The 24,476-nt window shown below is 47.0% G+C and overlaps 1 long non-coding RNA gene across 1 annotated transcript in view; it reads left to right on the top strand.

Annotated features, from left to right (window-relative positions):
* LOC138453806 (uncharacterized) overlaps window positions 1-21,363 on the top strand; it is a 50,711-nt gene extending 29,348 nt beyond the window's left edge. Inside the window, exon 3 of the long non-coding RNA XR_011260534.1 lies at window positions 16,438-21,363. This is a non-coding gene — a long non-coding RNA (uncharacterized lncRNA). The remainder of the gene's footprint in view (window positions 1-16,437) is intronic.
* Window positions 21,364-24,476: the final 3,113 nt, after the last annotated feature.

Below are 24,476 nucleotides of genomic sequence, written 5' to 3'. Positions count from 1 at the left end.
TGTACCTTTGGCAAATTTACAAGCCTGCAGTATAAGAAGTTTTGCCTTCCTCTTTTTTTGCAAGATGATCAAATTGTAGTTGGGATGAGTATCAAATTCTAACCCAAGGTATGGATATGATTGATCAATACTTATGTTCCCTAAGCTAGTCTCGACTCCTGACCAGCAAGGACCGCTTTTGGCAATTACCAATATCTTTGTTTTCCTTAGATTAATGGTGAGTCCCAACTCCGCTGAGTAAAGAGACAGCTCCTCAAGCATACTCTTTATTCCGGACAACGTGCGGTGGAACAAAATTAGATTGTCCGCATAAAGCATCCCAACAATAGGTGTGTCCCCCAATTTTGGGGGGCAATTAGCTTTAGCGGCCATCCTGGGTAATAAATCAGCTATGTACAAATTATAGCACATGGGCGCGCCAACACAGCCCTGTTTTACTCCCGTGTTGATACTAATGGGATCAGTGGCCTCTCATTCATTACTAAGTCTGACCCTAGCACTGTTGTTACTATGTAAACTCACCAATACATGGAGTATCCAACCAGGGCACTTCAAGTTCCTAAACTTGTCCCATAGGGTCTCCCTACTTACTTGGTCAAATGCCTTACAAAAATTTGCAAAAAGGACATACAAGGTAGCGTTTTTATTGCTCAGAGTATTATTAATCAATAGGTCCAAAACCCTGATATTATGGGTTGTCCCAGAGCCAGGTCTAAACCCCGTCTGTGCATAGTTCAAGATGTTATTTCTGTTGACCCAAGATTCAAGTTCCTTGAGAACACGTGTCATAAAGATTTTACTAGTTACATCAAGCATGGAGAGAAGTCGGTAATTTATTTATTTATAGAGGAACAAGTGGAAGTGTTTGCATGCCCAGACGACTGCCAAGGCCTCTTTTTCAGCTTACGAGGATCTCTGTTGTGCCTCAGTGAGGTTTTTGCTGGCATATAAAACCACTTTCCTCTGTGCGTGTTCACTCCCTGAGTGTTGAGCCAGGATTGCTCCAAGACCCACCGGGCTTGCATTCACCTTTACTTCGGTGTGCATGTTGAGGTCAAAATAGGAAATGCACACAGCGGCAGTGATGTATGTCCGCCGGATCCTGTCAAAAGCCTCCTGTTGCGATGGACCCCATTCAAACGGACTAAACTGCTTTGTGAGGAAGCGAAGAGGGACACTTATGGTGGAAAAATCTGGCAGGCAACTGGTACAGTAGCTCACCAAACACAAGAAGGATCTTACTTGTGCAATGTTCACCAGGCGAGGGGCTTCTGTTAAAGCTTGGATCTTGTCCAGGTCAGGCTGCATTCCGTTTTCCAGGAAAATGAGGCCAAAAACCTTTAATCTACTCTTGTTGAAGGCACACTTGTCTTTGTTAAGCGTTAGGTTAGCGTTGTTGAGCGCTCCGCAGACTATAGTTAGGGTGGCATCATGAGCTTCCTGGGAGTGTACAAATATTAAGATGTCATTGTGATTGATGCAGTGTGGAATGTGGCAGATGATCTTGCGCATCTCTTCTTGCAAAATTTCCACTGCTGAAGAAATTCCGAAACTCTGGAGTTTATAGCGGAATAGTCCCAGGTGGGTGGTGAAGGTCGTAATGTACCACGACTCTTCGCAGAGTTCAATTTGGTGGTATCCTTTGTTTAGATCTAAACGAGAGAAGGCTTTGGTCCCATTTAGTAGATGCATCATGTGAGTGATGCGCAGTGACTGGTTGTGCTCTCTGAGGATAGCTTGATTGGGTGTACGCATGTCCACACATAGGGCCTCATCACGAGTTTGGCTATAACCCTTAAATGTGGCGGTAGCGCTATTATTGCCGCATTTAAGGGTCTGCCAAATCAGGGGTTTGGTAGATTTCCCCCCAGCTCTAGGCTGGGGGGAAATCCGCCAAAATTTCGTGCTATTACCAGCGGCGGGAAATCCGCCGGCGGTAAGAACGCAAAAATTCCCCATTGAGCCCGATGTGGAATGGGAAATTCCCGAATGGGCTCAGTGGGGAATGGGCAATACCCGTTCCGCCAAACCCGTGATCGCTCGCTATTAGCGCCGGGGGGTTTGGTGGTAGGGCTATTAACGCCGGCGCTAATAGCGCCGGCGTTACCGCCCAACTCGTGATGAGGCCCTCAGTCTTATTTGGCCTTCCGGGCCCTTTCTTGGCACTGGTAGCACCGGTGAGACCCATGGAGTTTGTCCTGACGCTGGTTTGATTATGTCTGCCTACACAAGGTCGAACAGTTCTTTTTCTTCCCGGTGTCGAATATTGAAATGTTGGGCTATATGTTTCACTGCCTAGTCAATATGCAACCAGATCTTTCGCCCTTTTAGTTTCCCAATCCCTTTGAAAAGCTGGAGAAAGCTTGTCGCTATCTTGGCAGAAGGCGAGATGTATTTATTTGCCATGATCTGATAAAGTTTGTGTATAAGTCCCATTTGAACGGCCGGCTTGAAACTCAGTACACATCCATTTGCAGCTTCGGTTGCCAGGACGTGGAGAAGTATGCAATCTTGTTTGTCCTTGTGTCGGCAGGGGGTTTTGCAGGTGCCCAGGCAAGAGAGGGGTTTCTTGGCCCTGTATGCATAAATTGCCACCCACGCTTTCTTCAGTTTGGGCTTGTGTTCAAGTTTAAGATATTCTGATTCTGGCAATGCGTTGATGGTGGCTGCTGAGACCACAAGGAACTCAAACTCTTGTCCTTGGATGGATAGCGACAGTGTGGGGCTGTGTTCGATGCCGTGGGATTGCCCAGGGCATATATGTACCCTTTCCTCTTTCGTTCTGTGCAGAACTGTGAGTCAGACTCGCTTGTGGACTGCGTTTTCATGTGCAGATGGTGAATCCGCCTCCTCCCTTTGTGCGTCTCTCCTTATAGTGCCATCTTTCCAGGATCCTATTCCTTTTTTCTCACTGGTGCCAAGCTGGGGACTTGTGCCGTTGTGATTTCAGTTCAGAGGAGCTGGTTCTGGTAGCCTTTGGATTCTGGCACCCGGCGCGAAAATTGTCTTCACCCCCACAGGCAGAACATATCTGGTCGATGGCTGGGCAGATCTGTCGTGGGTGCGGTCATTACCACATCGAAAACACTGTTGTTTCTCCTGTCAGGTATCTTGTGCTGAGTGTTGTTGAGTCATTTTCTTGTTTATGGCCTCTTCTTTGATGTAATCTGGTGCAGAGATGTGTGTTTTACTCAACGTGTATATTTGTAGGTCCAGTGCTGATGACGTCGTGGCTAGGACAAGGATTTCTGTAGCGTATGTGGTACTTGTAGTAGTTTCTTTTTAGTGTAATCGACTCACACCCCGCAATCACTTGGGATTTAATTGCCTACTCATTATTTTATAGGTGAAATTCACAGTGCTTCACTCTGGATTTAATGCGTGTCACAAATGTATCCATGCTTTCATCATGGTGTGGAACACTTGTCTCCCATAGTCGATGTTTCTTTGAGTCACAAAATGTTTCTTCAGTATTTTCTTGAGGTCTTCGTACTTGTATTCTACATCCTTTGGTAATCCAAAAATGGTGTCCCGTACCTCTGAGTCAGCCATGACGGTAAGTAGTCCAATGATGTGCTCGTCCTCCTGTAGCCAACCGCATCTAAGTACGCGTGAATTCCTTCATCCACCTGGTCCACCTCGGACCTAAACTGGTGGGGTCTATAGAGTCAAATGGCATCACAGACGGGAGCGGGAATGCATCATAGGCAGCTGGGAAGCAGGTGTAAGTGGATCTAGGTCACCTGGCCTAAGCCCCGCCCACCTGGTGCCTTCCTGCTTGCCGCTCTTTTTCACCACTTAGCAAGCCCTGCCCACCTGGTGCCTTCCTGCTTGCCGCTCTTATTCACCACTTAGCAAGCCCTGCCCACCAGGTGCCTTCCTGCTTGCCCCTCTTTTCCCTACTTAAGGAGCCCTTCAGCCTGTTTTCCTTTGCAGCTGGGGAGCAGGTGTAAGTGGATCTAGGTCACCTGGCCTAAGCCCCGCCCACCGGGTGCCTTCCTGCTTGCTGCGCTTTTTCACCACTTAGCAAGCCCCGCCCACCTGGTGCCTTCCTGCTTGCCACTCTTTTCACCACTTAGCAAGCTCTGCCCACCTGGTGCCTTCCTGCTTGCCACTCTTTTCCACCACTTAGCAAGCCCCGCCCACCTGGTGCCTTCCTGCTTGCTGCTCTTTTCCCTACTTAAGGAGCCCTCCAGCCTCTTTTCCTTTGCAGCTGGGTAGCAGGTGTAAGTGGATCTAGGTCACCTGGGCTAAGCCCCAAGCCTTTCTGCTTGCTGCTCTTTTCCCTACTTAAGTAGCCCTCCAGCCTCTTTTCCTTTGCAGCTGGGGAGCAGGTGTAAGTGGATGTAGGTCACCTGGCCTAAGCACCACCCACCTTCTTAGCCCTGCCTCTTCCTTCCTGCTCTTAACTCTTAGATCAAGGTTGTCTCTCGCCCGGGCGTCTGAAGCGAAGGGCAGACAAAGAAAAGGGCAATTCCTGTTTCGACCTGTTCAGACCAGGAGGAGCGAGGGCCCAAACCCCTGCTCAGACATCAGGTAAGCATGCACCAACATGTGTTTACACCTTTGTCCCCAGAGGCCATCCCCACCCTCTCTGGTCCCCCTGTCTTGTTGCCTTGTGCGACCCCCCTTCCCGCACACAGGAGTCTGTCCTGTACATTCTGGCTTCACCATCACCGTCTTGTGGCCAATGCTGGATTTTACTTTTATGGACTTCATTGATTCACGTGTGTTACCCTTTCTCAACTCTCATGCTGGACTTCCCTTGCATCTTGTACTCATGGTGACCCTGAATCATGCTTTTCCCATCTTCATCTTGTATCCTGGCTTGCAACATTATGTGTTACTACTGATTTAAGCAGTTGTATTCGCTCTCCCCTCTTGCTTCTCCACTCTTTTTGACTGCTTACGCTCTGTTCTCTACTCCCCTCTCCCTTTTCCTATCTCCTCCCCTTCCTCCCCTTACTTTCTCCTACGCACTTACTCTATCAGAATTGTCCCTGGACCTAGTATGATAGCAATCTTGTCTGTTGCTCCCCCTTCCCCTTACTGTTCCCGCCCTACCTACAGCACTATCTGAAACATTGTCAGGTCTAGTACGATAGTCGCTTGTTTTGTTCCTCCCCTCCCTTTCTGCACCCCTCTCCCTCACCTTTTGTTTTTCTCCAGCTCTACCAGAAATGTCGTCAGGCCTAGTAAGGGAGTCGCCTGTCTGTTTCCATTTCCTTCCCACTCTCCCCTCCCTTCCTTATCTATGTTTTAGCTCTTGCACTATCTGAAATGTCGTCAGGCCGTGTACGATAGTTAATTTCACATCCTTACTGTTCATGCCTTGTAAGACTGTCATTGTATTTTCCCTTGTTCCCTCCCTTGCCTTGAAGCGCTTTGAAACACATTGTGTATAGGCGCTATATAAATAAACTATCATATCATATCATATATTTTCATCTCTCCCTTTTGGAGCTGGGCCTGAAGCTGCAACAGCCTGGTCCTGGCCTTGCACTTGGTCAGACATGTTGCCAGGGCGTATTGGAGTGCTCTACCTTCACTGCGTTGTTTTGACATGGGCTCATGCTGGTTCCCTTCCAGGGTATTACGTTCAGGTACGTGATGGGCTGGGGTGGGCTGACACGCTGCCCTGGCACCTCCCAGCCTCTCCATGTACCCCTGTGCATTTTAATGCTGCGCCTGCACCCTGTGCTTCTGGCCCATGTTGTGGCTGCTGGGCCTGTCCCTCCAATTCACACTCACTGTGTGAAGTCAGCAGTAAAATGTGTCCTTCGAGTACTGGACAGGCTTCCCTCTCCGTGATACAGTCCTTAATCTGAGCTGCAGGATGGCTGCCCGGCTAGCTGAGGCTCCACCCTTCTCACGCTGCACTGCTCTTCCGAGCCGGCGGGGAGAGAAACTGCTTTAACGAGCAGCGGCACGCTGCTATGGGACGGTGCCGTGAGTTTACCTTTGTCGCCAGTGTGAGGTTGCGGCCTTTGATGGAGGCTGCCTGCACGCAGGCCTAATACGCCTGTCGCAAGGTGACACAACCACACACCATGTGGGTCAAATAGTAATTGTTTTATTCGCGCGCTCGGCGCACTCACATCAACAATAGTCAGCTGACCATATCACGCGTGCTGCGTGTCCCTCAGTCAGGTGATCACGGGCGACGCTACAGGTGGGTTGGCAGATATGTTCAAAGGGATACCTTCACAGTGGAATGGGAGTCTGGAAGGCTTAAGTTTGTGGCAAACCAAAGTAAAATGGAGGATTTGACTTGACTTGAGGTCTTTCTCGTACAGGCTGATGTTGCATGTTTTTGAGTGCCTGGCTGTCATTGGCTAAGAGTTAGTGAACTCTGTTGATTTTGTTTTAGGATGGGATAGTAAACATTGGGCCTCATTACGAGTCTGCTGGTCCGGAATCCGTTGTTTCCGTGACATCAGTGACACTGTTACCACGTCCGCAAGCATGCGGAAATAAGTTGCGATTACGGTTTGCCAGTCACGCGCAACAGACCATCGCGTAAACGGTGAAACCGCTGGCAAGGAACAACCCACGGACATGGTTGCACCGCACACCAAAGCAGTGGTATATATGTTTCCGCCTCCGCCGCCACGGAAATACTAGTTCCAGAAACACTAATCGCGAAAACCGGAAGGAGAGCGGCGGCCATTACTTAAACCACAATCCACTGCCATCCTCTGAGACCACAGGGCCTACTACCTCTGGGAACTGCTACAATCGACCAGTACAATGGAATTGTGCATCCCAGCCACCCGACAGCAGAAGCCACGCTTCAGTGAGCCCGAATTGACTGTTCTCGTGGAGCACATTGTGGAACATGCCCCTATGCTTTGCAGCAGCGCCGCAAGGAGATCTGGGCGGAAGCAGCACGAAAGTGCACCACTGTTGGAGTGACTGTGTGCACGGTAAAGGATTGCCACAAGCGGTGGGATGATCTCTGGCTGCGAGTGCGCAACCTAATTGCAGCACACTGCCAGCACAGCACTGGCACAGGTGGGGGGCCTGAATCACCCCTGAAGCTCCAGTCATGGGAGGAGAGGTGTAGCAGTGTCCTGCACATTGAAGGAATCCAGGGTTTAGGTGATGCAGAGGCCGGAGTCAGCCGAACTGGTGATGCTGGTAAGTACACAGAGTTGAAATCCATGAGTGTGAATGCCCACCCACAGCCAGGGCCTAAGTGACCCCATGCATCCACCAATGATCCACTCAACCCCCCCAGCCAGGCCCAGAGTGACCCCACACCTACACCAATGACCCACTCACGCCCCCAGCCAGGCCCCAAGTGACCCCACGCATCCACCAATGACCCACTCATCCCCCCAGCCAGGCACACACACCTGAGTGCATCACCCGTTAAATGTGTGTACATGCAAGCGGACAGAGATCGTGGAGTGTGTTGCATGTGATGGACCCCTTCACATCCCAACACACAACTAACAGCATGCCCTGCATTCCCCCACAGGCACATCGACCGACAGTGACACTGCGCAACAGGCCACGCCACGTCCTCCAGCACATGGGCAACGTAACCGTCCGTCGCAGGATGCCACTGCCAGCACCTCTGCAACACAGTCATCGGCTACACCGACATTGGCCACATATAACCCCATCCCCGCTGAAACCCCAGGGCTGCCTGTTGCCATAGATGCAACAGTTGCTTCCACGTCGGCCGCACACATCAGTGCCAGTCCGATTGTCACTGTGCAGGAGGATTCACATAGCGGCAACAGTGCACCGGTTTGTAAGTGGTTTCAACTCATCTCTCCAACTAAGTCAATGCCTAGCGTGAGGTATACATGCATTTCGTCGAATGATTTTACATCGTGGGACTTTTCATCGCCAACCCTTTCATCGCCAAAAACTTTTTTTTAAAAACTTTTTTTATGGGGGGGTGTTTGGTGCGGTTTGGGGTATGATTATTTAAGTAAGGGGGGGTATTGGGGGGGCGAAGCCCCCCATAAATAAACATTTTTTTTTAAAGGAGTTTTTGGCGATGAAAGGGTGGCGATGAAAAGTCCCACGATGTAAAATCATTCGCGAAATAATGTAGAACCCTAGCGTGAGATGCCCAGCTGGAACCCTTAATTTATATATTTTTATGTCAAAAGTTCTTTTATTTCTGAAATATGTACCCTTATATAACTCCCCTCTCTTTGAATCCCCCCCCCCCGGTGTCACTGAACCAAGAAGTAGGTTTGTTTTGCAAAGTTAAAGATTTATTTAATGAATTGAACAATATATATCACACGTTTATGAATATGAACAATATCTAAATATCACACGTATTAATATTTATATAATGATCAGCAATGGGTGATATCACAACAATCAACAATCTTTAATCTATAGGAGTATGGGTGAGAAGAATAATTTAGCAGAGAATAACTTTGTGTGGGTTCAATGAAATGCAATGATATGAAATTAATGCAGCACAGAAATAAAACTTGATGTGAATTCAATAAAAGACAATGTAATCACTCTTTCCCCCTGTTACTACTCAATCCCCCCTAATATGCAGTATGTAGAGATGGACTGAGGGCACACAGGTTTCAGGAATAACACTCTACAAATACAGTTTAAATCCCAATTCCCCCAGCAAGCTTAGAGAACAGGAATGATTTTAAACAGGTCAATTGCTTTTGAATGCGATTTGAAATGAATGAGAAAAATGCTAAAAATGACTTTAATTCGCTAAATTGGATTCAAAACTAGTGGGAGCCGCTTCGGATAGGTTCAGGTAGACACTAGCAATGATGTTTGAATGATTAGCAAATTGAAAACGAAATTCCGAGGTTGAAATGCAAGAAATAGCTGTTTTATATGGAATGAAATTGAGCCAAATGCAGAATCGCAGCAAACTTTCGTGCGAGAAATGCGATTACAGAAAAACTATAAGGAATGTGGTTCTTAGTTCGTTTGAAAGCTGAGGATGTTAGCTTCAATTTGACATTTAAATTTCGTTCCTAGCGTGTACGGTTCAAAGGTTACAGAGGTTTTTAGTAAAGGTTGATTTTTCTCAAAAAGAGTCAAGATTTTACAAATGGGAGATGCGCTATTGAATTATAAACAGGTTCTTTACATTAAGATTCTATGAAGCCACAAGCTACACGACAGCGCACCCACCAGACCAGTGGCGCCACCGGTTGATTGGGCCTGCCGAGATGCTTGCCTTTCTTCAAAAATATCTTAGCGCAAAGATGATTTATCACTACATTATCACAGAATTATATGGATGAGAGAAGGATTCAGGATGGACAAAAGAGATTCTACAATGCAGTTCTGGATATGTTGGAATGGGTTGGATAGGATTACTTAAGACTAAGAGATGGCTATGGACAATTCTATGCTAAATACTCACAACTATGGCTTGGGATAGGAATAGGCCCGTCAAACATCTGGTCAAAGGTTTGGACTGGGATCTGCTCACCACCGGACAGGATTCAGGTGCTTGGTTATGCACTTCAGTAAGGCACTCTGGTCTCTGCGCGGTCTCTGGTTCTGGATCTGACGGGTTGGTCCTGGATTACAGCTCTGCTCTACCGGTTTGGATCTCTGGGTTCTAGCAAGGGTTCTTGGCCAGAAGCAGCAAAACAGCACAGCCAGGCTGTTGAATTATTGTGCCCCTGGGAAGTTTGGGGTTAAAATCAGGTTGCAAGATTTTAAAGGCCAGCTGAGAAGGGTTCAGCTTTAGGATTGGCCTTCTGCTTCAGAGTTCTGGAGTCTGGATCTGGGTCCTGGAGTCTAGACCTGGATTCTTCCTGCAGGGCGCTTCGCCAGTAGATCACTTGATGAGTGAATATGTGGGTTTCTGTGTTACATAAATGGTGCCTATTTATGTATTTCTCAAGGGGGTGAGTAGGCTGATTATACTATGCCCAACCCTCTAAGAAGCCTATTGGTTAAGGTATTCCCTCTCTCCTGATTTGAGAAGGAACAGTGTGTCATGATGTGTCATGATGTATCATGTTTATGGTCCAGGGAGCAAACCCTCCCCTTTGTTTCTACCCAGAAATTCTATTTTTCATAAAAACATATTCACAATATCACCAACTTGCTAATATTACAACACCAGGCCAGCCTCACACAGCTGGTCGAGAAACAACTGGAGGAGGCTAAGCTGCAGCGTGAGGAGGCAAGGTTGCAGCGCGAGGAGGCAAGGATGCAATAGGCCGATTTGCTACAACTAACGTCACCCTGTCACGGCGTGTGAGGGAGGGGAACGATATAATGTCCTCCATTGCGGAGTCAATGTCAGTGGCCCAACAGGCATTCCTGGGCAATGTGCCAGCAGTAACACCACCAGTTGCTTCCACGAGCGGCACCCCCTCGAGTTCTGTGGCTAGTAGCCAGCAGAGGCGCTCAAGCCAGCTGGCCGGACCCTCTGGGAAGGACACATACTCCTACAAGCGTGGTTGGAAATAGTGCAATAAACATTGGACTGTCGTCCGCACAGTTGGAATGGGGTTGCTGTATGGGGGTGGGTACATTGGAGAGGTGGGGGAGGTCCTTAGTGGGGTTAGTTGGTCAGGGTCTGGTTGGGGGGTGGGTACGTTGGGGAGATGGGGGAGGTCCTCAGTGGGGTTAGTTGGTCGGGTCAGGTTGGGGGGTGGATACGTTGGGGAGGTGGGGAAGGTCCTTAGTGGGGTAGTTGGTTGGGGGGTGGGTATGTTGGGGATTCCCCTCACCCCTGTATTGTTGAGAATAAAAGGTTGTGGAAATTCAAGTGACGAGTGGACATCCATGATTTCATGTGCATTCAATCCATTTAATATTGTGCAAAATAAATGATTAACATGATGTGCATGTACAGTCTCTCAAAAGAAATTGTGAATGAGTGCTGCCCGTGCTTGTTGCCCATCCTGGCCACCCCTGCCAGGGAGTGCATCCATCCCATCACCACCGTCGTCATCATCATCGTCATCACCATCATCATCCTCTGTGTCCGGGGTCAGTGGAATGTTCCTGCGTATGCACAGCTTGTGCAACATGGCACATGCAAGCACTATTCTCCCCGTCTTCGTCTCAATCAGTGGAACCTGGCCTTGAGTAATCCAAAGGTACGCTCTATCATGCCACGTGTGCGTATATGTGCCCTGTTGTAGGCCTCCTCATGCCTGTTCCTTGTCCTTCGTATAGGCGTCATCAGCCATGGCCTGAGTGGATATCCTGCGTCACCTACAAGGGAGTGGAAGCAAGGGCACATGTATGTGTTCATGGTATCGTAGTCAGAATCAGATACAGTAGAATCATGTACCGTTTCTGGATCTGTCATATGGGGCATGTTGTGATCGGAATTGGAGCACTATACCATTCCGGGCCCATTGATGCTCACATTGGTGCATTGGTATTGGGCAACGGCTTGTTGCACGCAAGTCGATGCCCGTGAGTCCATGTGTGTTTGATGACAATGGCATTTGGCTGTGAAAGCTACACGTGCACCAGTAAGACTATGGTCACTGTGATTTTGTGGTCAATGCACACTGCCGGGTAAGGAGCATTGGGCAGGTAAGGGACCCACATCCTCATGTCGGCCTTGCTTGTGGTGCGACATGTCTAGGGTGTGCTTGGCCGTTGGCGGGGGAGGTACTTGCACACTGTGGCATTTTGGAATGTGAAGCGATGCACTGTGTGGGGTGTGGAGACTGTCCATGCCCTTGCCCAGTGGTCATGTATTGGCAGTTGTACTTACCCAATAGCCATGTCCTGCATAACGTTCCATGTAGCGTGGCAATGTCGAATTCCGCAGGACCATCGAGTCATGTGTTGACCCCGGGAAACGTGCACAGCAATGGGTAATCACTTTCCCTGCGTCACATACCATCTGGACATTCAATTAGTGGTATTATTTCCTATTGCGGTACATCGCCTCCATTGCATGTGGAACTGTCATCTCTATGTGGGTGCAGTTTAATACACCTATGCAATTCGGCATGCCGGCGATGGCATGGAAGTCCAACTTGGTGGCAATGACCTGGGTAGTGGCACGGGGGAGGGAAATGTACTCTGATGCATGGGTCAGCAGCGCATCCAGTACATGGTCAAGTATTCTGGAAAAACAGGGTTGTGACAGCCCGTGCAGCTCACCGACATATATTCCAGTTCCAAGGAAATGCAGTACCGAGACTACCTTCAGCAGGGGGGTGGATTGCAGTCTGTATGCCGATGTGGCTGCTGAGGTCAAGCCGGTACACTGTGTGTATCTGCCCTGGGGTCAGGTTCCAGGGTGAGGCCCTGACGCAGGATATTGCAGGCTGCCTGTGTTGTTGTTTCCCGGGTGAACATTTCTGTTTGCTATGGGTACGGGGTTCGCTATTTTTCACTATGTGCCGCCTGCGCCTCCTCCTCCTCCTCTGCACCACTGCTGCCACAATGTGCACTGCTGCCTGTAGATTCAGTAGCCCAAATGCTGCTACAGCGGCTGGCTGCATGGTTGTGTTTGGAGGTGGTCTGGGTGTGGGTGTGGGCCTTTTGTGGGCTCCCAGTTGCCTGCAGGGTGCAGCTGGGCTCATTTTGTGCACCTGTGGCCTGATTCAGCTCACCTGCCACTGTTTACCGCCAGCTTCGGGGTGCTGGCGGTACCGCCATGGTGTTCACAGTGTTGCCGCCATTTTCTGGGTGGTTTTTCCGTGTCCATGCCACTCGTAATGTGCACGGTGTTATGCGTCGCCGGTAACTGGGGATGCATCTGTATGTCATCACGCTGTTTCCGCCGATGCAAATTCAGGGCGTGTTGTCACCGCAGGGCTGGCTTCGAGGTGGTGGCGTTTCCGGAATCGAAGGTTGGAATTAGCCGTTACAACGTTAAATCCAGACCAGCGGACTCGTAATGAGGTTTGTTGTGTCCATTAGATATATAATCTCACATTTCAAATGCAAATAGAAAGGAAGGTATGTAGTTTTAACACCTATTTTCACAAACTTTCTGTCTGCAAGCAGCATTTTAGGGTGTTATTGCTTCTGCGGTTCAACTGTGTCTTATCACTGAATGATATGGGCTAAGGTAGCCGGATTAGTGGATCTGTGATGCCATACATGTCCGTCAAAGTGTGGTATCATGGTCATACCCAGCAGGCATGTCCGTCATTATTGCAGTTCCTCCATGGTGCGCATCATATTGCTTTGCGCCAGGTTCATGGAACCTTTCACATGTGTGAAGAGCAGCGTGTCAGAGACCATTTACAAATTATTATTGTGCGTCATGTGCTTCTTATGGAAGACTTACTCACATACCCTGATTGGTGTACAGTGGTCACGTGTGTACAGTCCAAAGCATCCATCACATTAGAGAACTCTGCAAATGCATGAAAGCTTGTTTTAAATCATTAAAATGCACTGTGATGGAACAACTATGTCATGATGGCAATTATATTCTGGTAGCGGATGCAGGAAAAGCAAGCTGGGTTATGCCATGAGCCATGCCATGGGCCAGTGCCACAGTGTGCTGGGAAGTGCCACTTGCACAGAAATTGAGGGTAGTGAACAAACTCAGTGGGGCAGGGATTGAATGATTTTCCTGTTGAATTCTATGTCATCCTATTTTTCTGCCAGGAGGGTATATATTGTGGCTATGGAAAGAGGCAGAGAGAGTCTGCGGGTTGGTCTGGTCTAGGTGTGACAAGACTTCGCGTGGACGGCGTTCAAACTCTCCCACCCTTCCTCACACTTCTCAGCTAGTGCTGTTGCTGTGGGGTTCGCTGTTCAGGCTGGTGGACTCCTCCATTGGGTCACTGCTGGGCAGGCTGATGGCCTATCTGGAGTGGGGGCTTCTGGGCAGGAAGATTGGCTAACTACTGGGATGGACTAGTGGGCAGTCTGTTGGCCGGATGTGCCATTTTCTGGAGGGGCTGCTGGGCAGGCTGATAGGCACATCGATATTAATGTTAAACATTTGAGCCCATGAACATTTCTGGACATTAACGTTAGCACTTTGCCAGTCTTGTGAGGGCTGGGTTATGTTAAAAGGCTGGTGCAATGTTCCAACTCATCACTGCCGTTCTTTCATAGCAACAAGGCGAGGCTGCAGAGGTTTTTTTCTTAGGATGCAAGCTAAAAAGGAAAGTGAATATAGAAAAGGGAAACACTTTAAGTTATGTGTGAGGGGGTATGCATGGGCACTGAGATGGGGGTCTAAGGTACAGTGCGCCGTGAGATGACGAACATTGAAAAAGAGATAAAGATTCACCAGGTAGGGCGACCTTGGTACTACGGAAAGAAAAGTTGGACCAATTTAGACAGGCAGCGACTAAGGAAATACGGTTCCTTAGAGGGACCGAGCTGGCCCGTATTTATTGGGAAATAGATACAAGAGGGCAAGCACTAGCCTGGATGGTAAGAGGGGAGAGGAGTTGCACGAACATACACACTCTCGAAGGTACTGCACACCTCTCCATTTAAAATGTTGTCGACGCTGTTAACATACTATGCCGGACTGTACTCGCAGAATGAGGGTTAAGCTGTTTGACCTACGGGATAATGTACAGGAGCACCATCCCGAAAGGTTGGCAGGAGAAGCCCTGGAGGAGCTACACTCCCCATTCATCACTGAAGGAATTATAGTGGCCTTTATAGACCTGCCCCAATGCTCGGAGGGTCTGAGTGCAGAATTATACCTTGCACCTGGGCTCGCACCACACCTCGTGTGGGTCTGGGAGGAGGCCCATGCAGAGAGTATCCTATCTCCATTGTTGAATGAAGCCTTGATTACCCTAATTTTGGAACTGGATGAAAATCCAGTCTGGTGTGCCTCCCACAGGCCTATCTCGCGTCTCAATTTGGACACAAAAATGTTTGCAAAAGTATTGGAAACACGTCTCATCAAACACATTGCCCCTTATAAACATCTGGATAGGTCAGGGTTTCTCCTAGACAAAGCGACAGCCTTAAAGCTGAGCATATTGTTTGCTCTACTCATTGCCAAAAAGGTGTTTGACTCCCTGTTGTGGCGATATTTGTTCTTGGTTTTGGTAGGGCTGCCTGCTGGCGCTGTTGCTACCTGCTATTGCTATGGAGCCCTTGGAAATCATGCGGTAAGAGGGCTGGCAATGGGTGGCAAGCAGGAGGTCGCCCCCCTATATGCGGACCATATTCTATTGTATATTAGGAGCCCTAGAAGTAACTTGTTGCCATTGACCGAGGAGGTGGTTCGGATGGCACTCAGGGCTGAAAATAAACTGGCCTAAGTTGATCTTGTTTCCATTAAATGGAATATGGTGTGTCCACAGGATATTGGACACAGGGATGTCACAGATTATGATCTTACTGAGATCCTGGACCAAGGTCCAAACAGGGACCCTAACCTTCCTTGCCGGCAGCCTTGAAAAACTCCCTTATGGAACTTTGGCAGAAGACCTGCTCAGTGCCAGCAGTTAAGGGGGACCTGTCTAAGAAGACAGGTCTGCTTCTTTAGACCCTGACTTCTTAGCCGAACACCCTAGCCCAGAGAGCCTTGTGGTCCCGGCTGCCACTTCTGTGGCCAGGTCAGCGGCTTACACACCCTTGCTGCCGGATGGGGACAATAAGAAAGTGCACACTTGGGCTAACAACATTTACGCTTTAGGGAGAACGGCCCTCAATGCAGTGAGTTTTTCATGCGCTCTGGCCAAATGTGCACATACTTTATGGGTAGTGATTGAACACACCACTGAGGAAATCCCTGATGGGGAAAAGAGGGCTGGTTCCCTCAACATATGAGCACATGGAAAAGAGGCAATGTGCTAGGGTTTACAGTGTGGTTTGGGCACCTCTGATTGCCTGCAGGGAGCGATGGGCACCAGCTCAGTTTTTAGATGTTTCTCATGGCCGAGGAAGTGAGGTTTTGGATTTCGTCTGATGGAAAGGATGCATATACATATGGAAAAATATGTAAATGTGCGCTTAACGCAACCCGATCTTGTACGTATATCTTCAACTTGACGCAAACATGGAGACATTTTCAATTGGAACATAACATGAAGAAATAATGTTTAAATAGGGAATATATCGCAAAGCAACCGTAACTGATGAATTGAAAATGCTTGAACTTACATGTGGCTGTGTTATTGCACGTTGTAGTTTTGGTTTTGAATTGAATGATGGAATTTGTAGTTTAATTTGCACATTGTAAGAACAATGGTAAACATGGCAGGATGTAGTGTGAAGAAAAACACAGGTCTTGACCGTGTACACCCCCATGTAACTAGGAAGGTGGTGACGTGTGCAGTAAAAGTGATACATTGGAAAATAATGTATTGCCAGACTTTAACATAAACCTTATATATTTACTGGAATGCACAAATTAGTATCCGATGCGTTTATCTGATTCCTTTGTTTATGCGGAGTACATGTAAAGTTATGTTTTATTTAATATGCAGGTAATAGTGTTACTTCATTTGACAATGTGTACTAAAATATTTTTTTTTCTGTTTTACATCTAAATAGTTACGTCCTAAAAATGTGTCTATGTCATGGCTGCCATTTGCCCCTGGATGGAGTCTTAAACCAAAATCAGAGCATCACAAATGGAACGGTCATCTCTATCTTCTGGACCCATTTGCCCATTTACGGTGCCCGTCATCAGGACAAACATTACTGTGTTTCATTAATAAACACATGCAGAGAGCAAAGCTTTATTTCGGATGCATAACAAATCATTTTTTCTCCCAAACGGAAAAAACGATGCGGTTTTGAGAGAAAACGGATGATGGAACTATATTGATTTCTATTTCACTCCACTGAACTTTTCCTTGCACAATTCAAGTACTGGGATTAAAACATTGAAGAATTAAATCTGAAAGACTTCACGGAATGTGACTGTCAACCTAAATGTGCAAAAAATATTTTAATGGTTCCGTTCAATATATTTAACTGTTTGCATTGCAATAAGAAATGTAGCGACGTGGTCAATTCCTGACTGAGTAATTATTGAAAAGTTATTGTCTTTTTGTGAAACGCGAGTAATCATGAACTATGTGTGTGTATGTGTATCTTCCACGTTTTGCTTTAGGTAATGTGATGACACCAGACATTTGGCTACTCTGAGCAGCAACGTTATGACAATTGGTGTGGAATATCTGTTTGAAAAGGTGATGTCAGCTTAAGGGGCGTGTGTTTTACTGCTGCCAGGGAACTTGAACTTAGGGTGATTAATCAATGGACAAGATTATCACAAGATGACGGTTTCCGACCCATGCGGTTTGCGTATCTAAATGTCAGAAAATCGAAGGTAAGATGTATTAGAGAAAAAAACTTGATCGATCGATATATGCTCAAAAATACATGCCATATCCATGTGTCCAATTACGTTTCTGAGAGAATTTCTCCTTTAAGAAAAAACATTAACGTTGGTGATGGAAAAAAGGAATCTCACACAAAGGAAGATGAGCCCATGTTTGAAAAGAATAAAGTCCCTAGCACAAGATTCCCCTCACATGGATAATATTACTGAAACTGTTAGCCTAGTTTTCCTTTCTCCTTTATGTTATAAAATGGGTGTATAATGGCTGAAATACAATGTCTGTTATGTTATGTTGTTATGTTATGTTACTGGGATTTATAGTGGGCACAGCTGACATTTGCATGGTCTCCAGACACTCTGTTGGATAGGAAAATAAGACGAAGGGTGGGTTTTGTTAGTAGGAGGAGAGGGACAGTGCACAAGTGCTTTTGCTGTAGTGTTAGTCATTGCAGTTTGAGGAAAAAAAACAGTAACTTTGTGTGGTTTGCTTTGTATGGTATAAATTGGTGGGGTATCAAGTAATATTGTCCCCATACATGTGGTCGCTGGGGAAAAGGTTGTGGCGACATTATATATGGTGCCATATATATGGGGTCAAGAGGAGTGGGGGTCAGAGGGGTATCCCCTGCTCCCCTTGAAAGAAAAAGGTTTTGGGGGTTGTGGGGGTATCCCCCGCATGTTAAATGTAATAATGTATTACATAGAATCGTTGGTGGGCGTTCAGGTTCTTAAATCCATTTGGTAGGCCTTGTGTGCTCAGGATATAAGGACGCATTTGCTGTGTTGGTATTGTGTTAGTTATTGGAAGAGTTCTGCTGTTTAGATGCTGTGTATCTGGAACATAGGCATTTTGTATGTGGTGTGTTTGCTGGAGTATGGAGTATTTTCGTTTGGGGTGTTTGGGGAAAGAAGGTGATTTTCATTGCGTAAATCACAGTTACACAGGTAGCTTGATGAGTAAACGAACCCATTGTGTCATGGTCAACAATATGTTGCCTCGATTTGAAAATGGTGCATGGTTCGGCAAGTTAGCTTGTCATGTTAAGGAGATATGTTTTTACTACTTTCCTGAAGGTCAGGTGTTCCTCTATTTTGTGTGTTCCTTTGGGGAATGAGTTCCAGAGTTTTAGTTGGGATGTCGGAAAAAGCTGAAACACTGTATTTCTAATGGATAGTGTCCTCCCACGGATTCTCATCTAAGATGTATTCTGCGCCAGCAGCACAACTTCAGAACGTTATTTGACCACCAGAGGGTGGCGTGCAGCGTTGGTGTCGAGTGCCCTCGACACCTCGGGACCAGACATGATGTTGCTGTCGATATAAATACCGGGCACCATACCCTGTGACCTCAGTTTCTTTTTTTCCACCTGCTCAGCACTCTATGATCAGAACACTCAGTAAAACTCATTATTTCCTGTAAATCTATTGAAATGTTGATGCAATGTCGATGCAATGTCGACACCAAAGCCTTCAGGTTTCAAGCACTGTAAGGACTGTGATGGTTATTATTATAATAATTATTTGGGTATTTATTAAGCACGGACTTGGCTTTGGGAAGCAGAAGAGCACTTTACAATCATAGGGGGAAGAACAAGGTTAGAGAGCAGAGAAACAAGGGAATAAGAATCATACAATAGGGAAGGGAGGGCAATTGTCAGCAATGGGTCTACAAGTAACCAGGGGAGAAAGCCATGGGGATCAGATCACCCAGTCTCAGGTGTGATGGTGAGTGGATGGCACATTAACCTAGGTGTTAGGGAGGAGCCATTCCTTGGAGCAGAAGGTCTTCAGCTCCTTCCTGAACTGTAGATGTGAGGGGGCAAGTCAGATTTTAATGGGGAGGAGGTCCCGGATGAAAAGTCATGCCTATTCCTGCTTGCTAGCCTGACCAAGACAAAGAAAGAACTAGTGCCAACCCTGGAACTAAAATGGGCAACTGACACCTTTAGATACTAGGGGGTAGAAATATACTATGACTTCCCAAAGGAACACAAACACAACACGCAGAAAGCACTAAATAGGAAATAGGGTAATACAGTCTATGGGCTTTTGGGGCCAGTTGTCTATGTCGCAGATGGGTAGGGCACCGCTCTTAAAGATGGTCGTTCTCCTCCACCTAAACATACCATATAATATACACAAACAGTTCTTCCACAACCTAGATGCTGTTTGTATATGATTTCTCTGGAAAGGAGGTAGGTGTAGAACGGCCATAAGCACGCTACAAAGGGCCTAGGAAGACGGGGGTATCAGGGTACCACAATTCAAACTCTATTTCCTGGCTGGCCAGTTGCAGTTTGTAATCGGCTGGGTAGCGGATTACTCAACATTAGCTACTGCACTGCTGCAGTGTGAAATGGAGCATTTTTACATGAAGGAGATCCTATGGATACCAAGTTCTCATCTGGGTTGGTTGCCACATCGCCTGACACTGGGCAAGCAACTGTGGCATAGGGCTTGTAGAGTGTTCAACATGGTCGATCCTCTTTCCCTTCAGATTTCCCTAGTGTCCATAATGTCTGGGAAACAGCAATGGATATTGGGAATTCGTAAGTATTGGGAGGGCAGCGGGATTGCCACCATAGAAGATCTACTGCAAGAAGATACATTGAGGAACTTCCAAACATTGAGGGCACAGACCGGTATACATAAGGGGTAAGACCTATTACACCTGACCCTGATACACACCCTTAAACAAAGATGGCCAGAACTTCACGGGAGTATCGAAAAGAACACTGCACTAGAAACAATGTACGATATGACTGAAGGTGGACACGTAGTGTCTAGGCTTTACTAGTTGCTCCTGTCTAGTCATTGCACTTTAAATTTGAGTGTGCATTATAAATAGGAGACTGATTTGGGGGACCTCTTACAGGCACTGAATGGCCAAAAATAGTGCAATACCCTAAACTAGTCTCCAGGAATGCCAGACTAAAACTTGTACAGCTGTATATAATGCACAGAGCGTACTTAACACCTCGAGAATCTTGCCGGTTTTAAAGGTACATACAAGCAATACTGCCCTAGATACAAAGAAGAGAATGCAGGGATGTTACACATGTTCTGGTCCTGCTGGAAGATACAGCAATACTGAGGGGATGTCGTAAATAGAATGTCCACAGGAGATATAGAATTGGACATACAGTGTCCAGCAGCTTGTGTATTGAGGGGTTTCCCACGCAAATTCAGCGACAAGCACTTAAGTAAAATGAAAGATCTTGCCATTGTGTTGGCCAAACACAGGATTGTGATGCCCTGGAAGTCTTCAGAGGGCCCCAAAATGGAAGTTTGGTGGAAAGACTTACAGAGGTGGGCAACAGCATAGACAGCAGTTAGGCACAGAGCGATATACCGTGGACTGAGAGAATCAAGCGATGATGTTACATCCTGGTATGCATTAACACAGACATTGTCCTCATCCCCAAATCCTGCGACAGAAGTTCAGGAATCACTGTGAATGTAAACAGTTATATACTATCATATGACAGAGGGGTTAACATAGCGTGCATCCAAAAGGTAGATGGGTTTGGACTGGACTGAAAGGCAAAGTTGGGAAGTTTATGGGGGAAAAGGGAGGTTTAGAACCATGATGTCTTAATATCTTGAACTGTTCGACTTACAAATGATGTTGTATATCTTTATGCATGAGATGTAATGAAAATGTCATTAAACATTAAAAATAGATTTGTTTTTAAAACAAAAAACTGTAACTCTACAATGTGTTGGTATGTCAGCAACCAAAAAGAAAAGAGTTAATCAGTTCGAAAAAGTCTCAAAAGTCCTTTCTTAAAATCAGGATACAATAGTCTTATTCAGGTTTTGGGGTTTCCATTCCCCACATAAGGACTAGAGGTACCCTTACCAAGTTCTAAATCACATAATTCAAACAATCCTTGAAAATAAATATCTGTGGTCAGAGCTCAGGGTTCCCTTTCCCAAGTTCCAAGTAACACAGTTCAAATAACCTTGAGATGAACTGTTGCTAATTAGGATTCAGGTCTCTGGGTTTCCTACCCCAAGTGGCAAGTGACGAAGTACAAAACAAAACACAAAATGTCTGTTTCCATAGTTCAGTACATGTTGATTTGAATATGTGTTCAGATAATTTTGCTTTTTTTATATAAGTTGAAAATTCCACTGCTAATCAGGCTTCAACATCTCTTATTTGTGGAATCTGTAAAGTCACATTAAATTTCAGCATACTGTGGTTTCTTTAATGTAATGGATTGCTTGTAATATTCATTCAATAGTTCAACATGTATTGGTTTGCTTGAATTTAAAGTGTCTTTTCTCCTCATTGGATTCTAAAGGTGTTAATTCTGTAATGGTTGCAAAGTTTTGATTCAGTTCGGCATTCAATAATATTAGCCCTTGTTTAGGGTGCCTTTTGCTTTCATCTATAGTTCAAGAGTCGTTCGTTTTGTTTCAATTGAATGGTTCACTGCTAAGAGACCTTCAAAACGTGTTTCTTGCCACACGCAGTCACGCCAATACAAAATATTCCCCTTTGTTTGATAATTGACAAATATGATTGCTTAATTCACTTTACTTGAATGGTTGAATGTTCAGAGACTTTTGAAAACATGTTTCTTGCCACACGTGATCACTCTGATACAAAATATACAGGCCATGAAATGCTCAAGTTCCCATACACACACACGCACGCACAATGGGTTTCTCAATCCCCAGAAACTCACTGGTCGCTTTAAGAGTGTGTGCTGCAGTGCAGATCACACAGTCTTTTTCCTTTGGTTTCGGGGCTCCAGTTCTTTCCCCTCAGACACTCCTGGGGTGGTCCTCCACACCAGGGGAACAAGCAACTTGAATAGAAAGGAAATGGGCAGCCTTCCAGCACAGCTCCCATCACTGGTCCTAGTCTGCTCCAGGGAGCACCAACTCCCACACCTCGCCATAGGGTTCCCTGCTGCATACACCAGCCTCCTAGTCCTGCTCCTGTCGCCTCTCTTTGCTACTCGGTTGGGCTCCATGTATACACCTGCAGCCCTTTAACAGGCTGCAGGTGTGGATGACCAATCAGCCTTGACTGACCCCCATTAAAGGGCCATGCCTGACCTCCACTGCTCTTAGCAGGCATTTTCCTTGTCACAGTACCAGAATAGCAAAAGAGCATAGTCTTCATTGCTATTAGTTGCCTCTCCTTCGTCCCAGTACTGTCAATTGTGGAGAAATGAGGGGAGCTGGCTTACACTAGCCTATACAGGTTGGTGGAAGTTCAATAACGGTTGGGTTTGTCGTCACTAGGGAAAGGGGGATACCATGTCTCGCCCAAGGGCACCCCACTCCCAGTTCCCAAGGACCGTCCACCAAGGTGATTCTCCCTCGCTTGTTGGGTCGGGATCCAATAGCAATGGCCTTTCCCTGGCCACTTGCGCAGAGGATCCAAGGGGATGAGGAGTAGGAATACCCTCAAGTTTCTCACAGATGATCAATGCCAAAAAGAATGTAAGCAGATCAAAGGGGAGGTTGACACTTCTGAGGCCTTAGGGCAGTTTGGAACATCCTTAAAATCAATGCTAGCTATATAGACATTGGTGCAGTTTTGTCCCAGAGGGGGATGGAAGATGAGGAGAAGATAGCAGCTCATGCTTTTAGTGTTTTGAAAGGGCCAGAAAGGAGATACTCTGTGCTGAAGGAGGCGTTGGCCTGTCATTGAGGTCTGGAAAGGTTTAAGCATTTTGTGTGGCGTACAGATTTTGTATTGAAAACCGATCACAAGCCGTTTAAGGCAATTGTGAGTGTAGAGGTCTCGATAAAGTCTCCCAATGGATTGCTGGTTGGATCTCAAGTATGCAGTGCCATCTTTTTGTTGTGAAGCTTGTGCCAGGGTGCAAGTATGTACTTGTGGATTACTAATCAAGAGTGCCTGGAAAGAGTGGGGAAGAAAAGGAGCAAGTTTTTGTGACGAACAGCAGCATCATTAGATGTGGATGGAGGGGATGAGAATAGATGAGAATATTAGGAAGGTTATGGCCCACATGGAGGGAGAGTGGCCGCCTAAGAAGTATTTGGAGGGTGATGGCAAGTCAAGGATGACTTGAGTGTGGAGGCAGGAATGCTGTTCAGGAATGAAAAGTGTGTGGTTCTGGTGGGATTGAGAAAAGGCTTAATAGAGGCTGCCATGATACTCTGGGTATCCCAGATTGGGCACTGGCTCGGATGACCTTTTCCTCTCGAATCAGCCCTCTCAGGTTCAAATAGGCCCTTTTCTCTCTTCTACTTCACTCTCTACCTGTAGCGTCCCTCAGGACTCTATCCTCTTGCCGTGACTTGTTAACATTTGCCTTGCCCCTCTTGCCCACCTTATCTCTACCTTCTCTCCTCACTTGCAGTGTTATGCGGATGACTCTCAGCTCTCCTTCAAGCTTCTCTCCTCTACCTCCTCTCCTTCCTCTCTCATTCCCGGTTGTCTAACTGCTATTCAGGCATGGTGTCCTGCTAATGAGCTCTGCCTTAATGCCAGCAAGACTGAGATCCTTCTCATTGCTACTCCCCGTCTCCTTCCCCCCCTACTCTCTGGCTGTCCTCCACAGGCTCCCTCCCCTCCCTCTCTTGTGAGGCAAAAACCTGGGTGACAACTTCGACTCTGCTCTCTCCTTCTCACCTCATATCGCTGACCTTGCCAATAAGGATCACTTTCAGCTCACTTCCTCAGATGTATTCTCCCTTTCCTCGCCTTCCCCCAGAAACTCAGTAGGCCTCATTACGACCCTATCGGTCCGGAAACAACGGTGGCGGTAAATCCGCTGCCACCGTTGTTTCCGGACCGGCAGATTCCGAGTTCTGCAGGCAGAAGGTGTCACTCCCGCCAGGTCAGACCTGGTGAGAGTAACGCCCCCGGCTGCAGGCGGAAATGGAAACACCGGCTCTGTCATAGACTGAACCAGTGCTTCCATTGTCCCCATACCCATGGAGTCCTATTGGACTCCATGGGAATGGGGATTCACGGAATTCCACCTCCGGAATTACCGGGTCACCGGGGTTGTAATGCCCCGGTGATTCCGGCAATCACGGAGGCAGAATGGTATTTTGGGTCCGGCAGCAGCCTGCCGGTTTTTTCCGGCACAGCTACCGCTGGACTCGTAATGAGGCCCAATGTCTCTAGAGCCCTGGTTCTCTCCAGGCTGTACTACTGCAACGGCCTCTTCCTCAATCTGCCTCTTTCCTCTCTCTGCCCCCTTCAACTAATCTAGAATGGGACTGCAAGACTTATCCTTTGCCTCAA

Source organism: Ambystoma mexicanum, chromosome 4p (assembly GCF_040938575.1).
Source record: "Ambystoma mexicanum isolate Mex_15411 chromosome 4p, UKY_AmexF1_1, whole genome shotgun sequence".
Taxonomy (NCBI): Eukaryota; Metazoa; Chordata; class Amphibia; order Caudata; family Ambystomatidae; genus Ambystoma; species Ambystoma mexicanum.
This window is presented reverse-complemented; position numbering and strand designations above follow the sequence as displayed.